Here is a 9,830-nt window from a genome sequence, read left to right on the forward strand (position 1 = left end):
TGAAAATACGTCGAACACTATAATATTCTCAGGGCTCTCTACCTGCTGCTTGTGACCACCAAGAAAACAGTCTATGAACTGCAGAGGTGGGTGTGAGTGCTTCCCTGTACTTGCCGACCTTCCTCCCATCTGTGAGATGGAGATGATCAGATGACAGGACTTCAGCCCTTGCCAACAGAAGGTTGTGAAGACCAGTGGGACTGGAACATGAATGGCTGCTCAGTCTACACTCCGGGGGTCCCAGGACGAGAGCTTCCCAGTACCTTCCCTGGACCAGCACCCCAGGGGTCATGGCACTCAGCACCCACTCTCCTTAATCAATGTTGTACTGATTTGATCAGTGGTTTTCAAACTCTGTCCTACACAATCTGAGATGTTCTGCCCAGGAACCATGGTGAGGGATGGTGTGTGAGCAAAAATTCAAGCATCCCCTCTTCTAAATTGAACAGCCCCACTTTTTGTTTTTTAATTGATTTTGTATGTTAGGTTTCTGCTCTTTTATGGGAAGGTAATGCTCCATTCTTCAAACAACAGTGATAGCTCACGAGGCCAAAGATTAGGGTTCTAATGGTTCTAACATGGGACTCTGCTTCCTATGGGCACTTAACACATGCTCATTCAATTGAAGAAGCACTGCCTTCTCTGAACTTCATTTCCAAATTGAAACATTTGGGACTGAGTTTCCATTCCTGTGACTCACTGTAGGAAAACTGAAAAGAACCTGAAGTCACCCATGTCTTTCTGCTGTTGTTTACCCAAATCAACACCTGTTGTTTACCAAACACCTAGCTTATAGTAAGCACTCAATGCATGTTGTTGAATGGATAAATGACTAAATGAATGATGTGTGATCCTGCACAAGTTACTTGCCCTCAAATGTAAAATGAGCCTAAATCCACCTTTTTTGCAGTGTATGGTGAAGATATAATGAAAGAAGATGGGTAAATTGTTTATCACATAGTAGGATCAACGAATATTCACTTTATTTTCTTCCCCTTCATGTAAACAGTAGACCTTGTTCTCTCTTTTTTTTTTTTTTTTGTGGTACGCAGGCCTCTCACTGTTGTGGCCTCTCCCGTTGTGGAGCACAGGCTCCGGACGCGCAGGCCCAGCGGCCATGGCTCACGGGCCCAGATGCTCCGTGGCATGCGGGATCCTCCCGGACCGGGGCACGAACACGTGTCCCCTGCATCGGCAGGCGGACTCGCAACCACTGCGCCACCAGGGAAGCCCCGACCTTATTCTCTTTGACCCTCTTTTCCTGCCAGGAAATCACTTAATCTGATGGAAATAATTGATGGACCAATCACATCTGATTTCCATAAACAGGGTAGGAGGCCTAGCCTTCAGATTTCTGTCCATACAGAACTTGGCCAGATGCCAATGTAACTAATAAATATACTGAAATACTGTACAAGTTTGAGATACATAAGATCTTTGAGTGATTACTTTGATGATGGAAAGTTATCATGTGATACCAGAGCAATAAAGCAATTAAATTACTTTTCTTCATTTAAAAAAATAGATGGTGGAAACCTTACAACATTTAGATGAGAATAACCACTGTGGAATCCATAAAGATGTTGTACATAATTACCTAGAATTGGTACTTCTCACTCACAGATCTACCTGGGAGACCTTAGATAATATTTAGAAGCAATTTGGGGATAAGATTCAATATAGGTAAAACTAGATTAGGGTTATATCACTTGATCAGGGATTCTTGTAATGGACCATGATGAGATAAATTAACAGAATTCTACAGATGTGGAGGCATTGACAGCCGAGTGCACAGCTACTAGCAGGAATTTGGGACGCATTCAAAGCTTTGAAAGTTAAGCTACATGGTGGTGAACTTAACAACATGGAAACAAGTTTGCTCTTCTCCATGACCTACGATCTTGTCAAGGCTGATGATCGACTGCTACACGTGGCCACAGTGGATAAATCCTAATTAGGCACCTTTTCAAAAAAGTATAGACTAACAGGGAAACTAATAGTTTGTTTAGCTTTGAAATGGTTTTTAAATGAGAGTTCAAAGCCGAGTGGACAAAATATGTTTTCTAGCTAACTCTTTAAAATCGTGCTCTATTCCAAAGGACACTACATCTTTATGAGGATAAGTTATGCTGTGCTTTGAATTTTGGGGGTATTGAGGTTGCAACGTTGGGAGAAGATTATTGTTTGAAAAATTTTACAAAGAACTAGGGAGAGGGGACAGCTATAGAGCTGTTCAGACCAACTGCAGCCAGTGGACCCTTGCTGGGTTTGAGTGATTAACTCTGAAATGCTCTGAAACCATCAGCTTCAAAATCTACCCCAGATTTTTTGTGAGGGATGGATGTTGTGCTTGATGAAATAAAATTCATATTTTAAAATAAGACAAGAGAAATCTAAACAGAAAATTTCTTCTCGGCCCATTTGGGCCTCCTCTCTTCCCTACAGTGTGCATTGTTCATCTGCATTATTCATTAACCGGACTTCCCCAGTGGCAGAAATACCTGCTCTGCCACAAAGATCAATTTTCTCCTTTCTCCAGCCATGTAACTCCTTAGAAGATAACATTCCTTTCTCAATCCTGTAAGGGGTCATGATGACCCACCGCTCACCTTGTGCGTGCAGACTCTTTGGTGAACTTTATGTACAATGCCAACATCTCACTTCCCTTAAAGATAGTGATTGGTGCAGAACAGATGGGTCAGATGACCTGGGGAGACACGGGGCCACATCTTTTGGATGGTCTTAGCTTAAATACTTACTTATGACCTTATTGATGTCACTAGCTATATTACTTGTATTCTGCCTATTTTGCAAGATTATTGCTCCTTGCATTATCAGCTGTGTGACTGAACCACCGATAAAAACAATAATGACTAGAGGACTTGAAACGATTGACCAAATACAGAGTTCTATAAGAGCAATGATTTTAACAGTGTACCTCTAGTTATGGGAAGAAGCAACAAGAGGGAAATATTTCCTGGACCAAAACAGGCTAGGAAAACAGGCTGTCCAGGGGCTTTTAGTTACTGTTAATAGAGCCGAGTCCAGTAACAGTACATTGAATGACCTATCAATGAAATCCTCGCCTGACCTGGGAATAAGCATTCTTAGCACCGTGGGACAAACCTGTCATAAAATGTTTCCCAAACCTTGATTGAAATTAAGACCGAAAAGGAAGAAACTGTAAAATAAAGACTATTGCCCACCATCCAGTTCTACAAGAATCAAGTCATTAGCCACTGCAGTCACTGACCTACAGTACACCCTGAAAGAATTCAGAGCAAAGATCAGGATGAGGTAATTTGTGTTCTGGGAAAAACAGAAGAACTGGGCCTCACATAGATATATTCAGGAGAAAATTTTATGAACCCAGTTTCTTGCATCTTCCCATACTTAGAAAAGCACTAAAACCTTTAAAGAAGATATCTGTTCCTTGCGAACAGCAGTAACCTTCTACCAAGACGTGTGCTTGATCGTACATACCCCTTCTCTGAAATCACATATATACTGGCCTCCCCCTTTACGTCTTTGGAACAGTCCTCAGAGCTTTCTGAAAGATTGTCTCCTTGGTTATAATCCCCAGGTTGATGTGAATAAAATTTTCCATTTGTTTTTTAGATTGACTGTTGATTAATTTTTCATTGATCTGTTAAATCTCCCAAACTCTATCTTTTATTACTGAAAAATATTTGTGATATTTGCTGCCTCTGGCACAGCTTATGCTCCCGTGATTTCTTAAAAGCTCATCAACAGTGGTTCGTCATCCTTTACATAAGATCACTAACAACAGCTTAGCGCATATTGAGTTCTTGATATAAGCCGAGTACTGTTCTAAAAGCTTAATACACTATTAACATATTTAACCCTGTGAACTAGGTACTATTATTGTCCCCATTTTATAGATGAGTCACGTAGTGTATGAAGCACATAGTATATAAAACTTGCCCAAAGGCACACAGGTATCAATAATAAGTAAAGCAAATATTTGAACCCAGGCAATCTGGTGCTGGATCCTATAAGGTGAGCCTTTACACTACACTGTCTCTGTTCAGAAACCTGGGGCAATTGTTTGGCCCTTGACCTCTGTCACATCACCTCCTCCACTGTACCTGCTTGTCCAGCTTTCTTTCCCTCCACCTGAAGTTCGGTGTGAAGCCTTCCTGATGGATGTACCAGTGAATTTCCTTAGAAACACGTCCATTCAGTTGTCTTCTAAGACCCACCTTCTTGTCATTTGTGCTTTACCAAATGAGCCATCTGCAATTCAACCGAGTTCTTCTGGTTCTGACTGTACATTGCTAACTACCATGCAACACTAAAATAGTATCTGTTCATAGCCATCATTGTTAAGTATTGGTCGGAAAAGCTAGTGTTTTAATCAAATTATCTGTGTTATCTAGTTAAGAGTGACCATGAGTGAGCCACTCAAGGCCCTTCTTTCAACCACCCCACTCTCTCTTTGGTGGGAACTGGTGACTACCCCACTCATTTGGGAAGACTCCATTTCACACACTGGCTCTTGTAGGATATGGATCCTCTATGTTCAAGTATTGTAAGGTGACTTCATCCTGCCCTAACACTATTCTTTGGGTGATTGGTATCATTCAGATATCAATCATAGATTTTTAAAAGTGGTTGTGAGTCTTTGGAAATCCAGATGTAGAGTCCAGAACCTGCTTCATCTCCAGGGTCTTTACTCTGAGTTTCCAGAAACTGGACGCTCACAGAATGATCTCTGTCCTACCAAATCTGTACAGTGCACACCCAGTGTAGCCAAGGCACAGTCCCTGATTTTTAACTAATTTTGGAGTCTATCTATCTTTAGCTGTCCATGCCAAGAAGATCAGAGAAAGCGGGATTTAGCCTAACATACTCATTCAAAGACTCTCTTGTTTATAAATGAAAATTTCTACAGACATCAGACAAAAGCAGGGCATTTGAAGGCTTTAAGATGACTTGTATTGCATCTATCCATATTTCTGCAATTTGTTCTATGGCTGCTCTAAATGTTTCCTAATGTTCCAAGTTATATTTTTTCCTTATATGTGCATTGAAGGGGAAGGGTGGATGTGTGTGTACACACACACACACACACACACTCACTTATAATTGCCACCTGGAGGTTTGGGGTTGGTCCTGGAGTAGGGCATCACTCAGTATTTGCTTCATGCCTCGTTGTGTCCCAAATACCCTTTTTATTCTTTCCTTCTCCAAAATCTAATCAAGCTCCTTCAGCGACCTAGAGACACCTGCTGGTAGATGCTGATACTATACAAATACTACTCAAGACAGATGACCCAAGACAAGTCATTCAAAATTAAGCCACAGAAGAGCTCTAGAAATGGGGGACTGAGAGGTGGGGTGCTGTACCTAGGCTGTGGCTGTGGAGATAAAATAAAAACCCCTGACTTGAGAAAGATTTGAATTGCTAACCCATCTGTCAGTTCATACCCTAAACACTGACTCGGTTTCCTTCCCTTAGAATTAACTAACAACTAGCGTCATCAGCACAGGCAAAGCCATATTTAATGGAGTGCAGAGTAGGGCTAGCCGGAAGCTTATGACATTTATTTTGGATAAACTCTGATCCATGTATTACTTATGGGTATTTGGGGGGCCTTTTTAGAGAATTCTAATGGGAGATAATAATAGCATTACCACAAAAGGTAGTTTTGCTTTTTCGTTTTTTTTTAATGACTAAACCAACAGTGTCTGGCACATCGTAAGTGCTATTATGATTTTTATTGCCTGATGATGGGCTTGCTTTGCAGGTTTCCATAACTTTGCAGCTGTGGCCCTGAGTAAATGCTATGAGGATGATGTGGTCCTAGTTGTGAAGGTCAGGGGCAGTGCTGGGCAGCTTACCAGCATCAAACTTATTCTGAAGTTCCTATTCAGGATTTCTTTCTTTCCTTCCTAATTCCTTCCTTCCTTCTTTCCTCCTTCCCTCCATCCCTTCCTCCTCTTTCTTTCTTCTTTCTTTCTCGCTCTCTTTCTCTCTTTCTTTCTTTCTTTCTTCTCCTTCTTCTTCTTCTTTTCTTTCTTTTCCTTCCTTCCTTCCTTCCTTCCTTCCTTCCTTCCTTCCTTCCTTCCTTCCTTCCTTCCTTCCTTCCTTTCTTTCTTTCTTTCTTTCTTTCTTTCTTTCTTTCTTTCTTTCTTTTCTTTCTTTCTTTCTTTCTTTCTCTTTCCACATCTCCCTTTACTCTGAGCAGCAGGTGGGACACTTCCAGCAACAGTTAAAAAAAATTAATTTACAAAAACCAAGATTCAACGAATCCACCTGGTTGGATCCCTTAGGAGCTCATACGTAGATGCCAACCCAGAGTAACAGGAAGAGAACTCCAAAGTCAATGGATAGCAAGGTCACCAAGGAGATGAGAAGCTTTTTGTACATATCATGAGTGTGCTTGGTGAAGGTGGCTTCATAAACAAAGTACCAGTGAGTGAAGAACCAGCCAATAGCCAGCAGCCCCATGGTCAGATAGGGGAAGACAGCCAGGTTCCCTGGGATGGTGTATCTGTTCGTGGCCTTGAGCTCCATTTTTCTGGACACAGAGTAATCCACCAGTTTGCCCCGTCTGGGTTTGCATCTGCTGCTTTGGACCTTCCTGTTGGGGTTCAGGCAGAGGCTGTGATGGCATCAGGAAGACTACCCAGAATGATCCTGTAAAAAAAAAAGTGAGCTCTGAATGGTAAAGATGGTAGACAAGATAAAAGTTGTCTTTCAGCATACAGATGGCCAACAGCCACGTGAAAAGATGCTGAACATCACTAATCATCAGAGAAATGCAAATCAAAATGATGATATCACCTCACACCTGTCAGAATGGCCATCATCAAAAAGACCACAAATAACAAATGTTGGCAAGGAGGTAAAGAAAAGGGAACCCTTGTACATTGTTGGAGGGAATGTAAATTGGTATAGTCACTCTAGAAAACAGTATGGAGGTTCCTCAAACAACTAAATATAGACCTACCATATGATCCAGCAATTCCACTCTTGGGTATATATCTGGAGAAAACAAAAACACTAATTCCAAAAGGTATAGACACCCCAATGTTCCCAGCAGCACTATTTACAATAGCCAAGACATGGAAGCAACCCAAGTGTCCATCAACAGATAAATGGATAAAGAAGACATGGTATACACACACACACACACACACACACACACACACACACACACACATACACAATGGAATACTACTCAGCCATATAAAAGAATGAAATTTTGCCATTTGTAACAATATGGATGGACCTGGAGGGTATTATACTAAGTGAAATAAGTCAGACTTATAACTAGTAACTCACTAGTGGTTACTAGTGATAAGAGGCAAGGGGGAGGGGCAAGATAGGGGTAGAGGGTTAAGAGGTACAACTAATATGTATAAAATAAATAAACTACAAGGATAATGTATAGCACAGGAAATACAGCCAATATTTTATAATAATTATAAATGAAGTATAATCTATAAAAATGCTGAATTACTATATTGTATACCTAAAACTTATATGATGTTGTAAATCAACTATACCGCCAAAAAATGTTGTCTTTCAGTGAGTTGTTTTTAAAATCTATAAATGTATTTCTGGAAACTTTGAGTGGAGGATTTGCACAGCAATTTTTAAAAGTCTGAATAAATATATGAACACATAAATAACCTGGTGTATGAACTCGCTGCAGACCCAGGGAAAAGCATGGAAGCCACAGAAAAGCAGAAAAAAGTGATCTCCCTTCTCGGTAGAAGCTTCTCCTTGCTCTGGACCCAGCCATTCGTCATGCTTGACGATATGATTTCTACGTTTCAGGGTTTCCCCTGCAGCAAAGCTTACACCCCCTCGTCATATCCTAGGTCTCAGCAATGGGTGAACAGAGATATTCACGAGAAACACAGCATTTCTTTGCTACTGAATGTTGCCACTTTTAGACAGTGTTTTTTTTCCTCAGTTAAACTTAAAACATTGCTCTTGATCAGCAAAAGCTTCTTCCTCTCAGGGCTGCTTGCATCTGCCTTGGATGTGCATTTTAATGTTACTTCATGGTGAGGAGAATTGGGGGCATTTTCCTCCTTGCCCTAAATGATTTCCTAAGAGTTTTAAGATCATTGTGCTTTATGCATAGACTCTACATCTAATCTGGATGTAAAAATTGTTATTATCTATGCATCATGACAACAAGAGGGGTTTTATAATTTGAGAGGGCTAGATTAGCTTAAGCTACTGAGATAGAAGATGTTATGTATATTTGAGATACAACGTAGGGATCTCGTTGTTCAGTTTAAATTGGGTCAAAATGCCAGTGAAATGTAAATGATGTTCATATGATATTTTAACATGCCATCTTTTTTCTCTTTTGAAGATGACGTTGGCACACCATTGTAATCATGTCTGTCAACAAAATGACCTTGAACTCCATTAAAAAATGCAAATAACTTTGCGCATAGAATTTGATGCCAAGATAAACATGCAAACAAAGAATTTCAGGTTATTATTTCCTGTACCTCAGGATCAGTGATAAATGGTTCTCAAAAAATACATAAAACAAAACACAAAAACAATGCTGATTGATTTGCGATCTTCCATAATATAAATACTTCTGTTGTGGCCAATTTTGAGCTACCAACAGTTACTAGCTTACAAAATTCCTGAATACTTAACAGTTAGATCTGGTGAGCTGGCATGAGCTGCTTCTGGGGCACCACTGTATCTATTTCTCTTTCATGCTCTCTTACCTCTGGGCCTTTGCACCTGCTGTTCTTTTTGCCTGGAATGCTCCAGTGACCTCTCTCCTCACTTTGCAAGTTGGCTCTTCACTTAGCATCATTGGAATCCTTAAATGAATTAAACAGTGGTATAAAGCACTTGGAATGATGTCTGGCATACAATGAACACTATTTAAGAGATGTTTATTAATATTCTTTTCCTTCACTGACCACCTAAGACTGAATTAGGTGTTCTTCTGTGTGCCCAGCCTGCTGTGCTTCTCCTGTGGTGCCTCCCTGACTCTGTTTTACTGGCTCCCTTTCCAGCCCTTGTTGGATCAACCTCCATAATAGATGGACTGGCTTTGTTTACTGTTACATCCCTGCCTAGCAGAGTGCCTGGAAAGTAGAAGACACTCAATATATATTTGTTAAATAATAACCTGATAGATCATTGAATCTGTTATGTACTACCAACTTGAATGAGGAATTAAGAAGGTCCATGTGGATGTCAAGAAATGGTTATAAGAAACAGGTAGAGGGGAAGATTTGGTGATAGCTAAAGAAACTATATTTTCTGAGGATGTCTAGACTCTTATTTGTGCTGACAGAAAGGGTGTTCTTTGTTTGGACTAACCAAAGTGGAGAAAGTTTCAGTTAGGATCTTCCGATGTTTCCACAGACAATCCCATTATCATGTGGGTGTGGGGACTTCTACACTGTGCCAACTGGTGACTTTCTCCAGCATTACAAGAACCCTTGTAATCTCAGGGGCTCTCTCCCTATTTTTATTTTATTTTATTTATTATTATTATTTTTAACATCTTTATTGGAGTATAATTGCTTTACAAGGGTGTGTTAGTTTCTGCTGTGTAACAAAGTGAATCAGCTATACATATACATATATCCCCATATACCCTCCCTCTTGTGCCTCCCTCCCACCCTCCCTATCTCACCCCTCTAGGTGGTCACAAAGCACCAAGATCTCCCTGTGCTATGCAGCTGCTTCCCACTAGCTATCTATTTTACGTTTGGTAGTGTGTATATGTCAATGATACTCTCTCACTTCGTCCCAGCTTACACTTCCCCCTCTCCCCATGTCCTCAAGTCCACTGTTTATGTCTGAG

General features: G+C 40.6%; 1 pseudogene; it reads right to left on the reverse strand.

Moving 5' to 3' along the window:
* Nucleotides 1-5,799: 5,799 nt before the first annotated feature.
* On the reverse strand, nucleotides 5,800-8,788 carry LOC114899914 (annotated as a pseudogene).
* Between the last annotated feature and the right edge of the window lie 1,042 nt (nucleotides 8,789-9,830).

This window comes from Monodon monoceros, unplaced genomic scaffold, assembly GCF_005190385.1.
Source record: "Monodon monoceros isolate NGI ecotype Baffin Bay Population unplaced genomic scaffold, NGI_Narwhal_1 Super_Scaffold_18, whole genome shotgun sequence".
NCBI classification, from domain to species: domain Eukaryota; kingdom Metazoa; phylum Chordata; class Mammalia; order Artiodactyla; family Monodontidae; genus Monodon; species Monodon monoceros.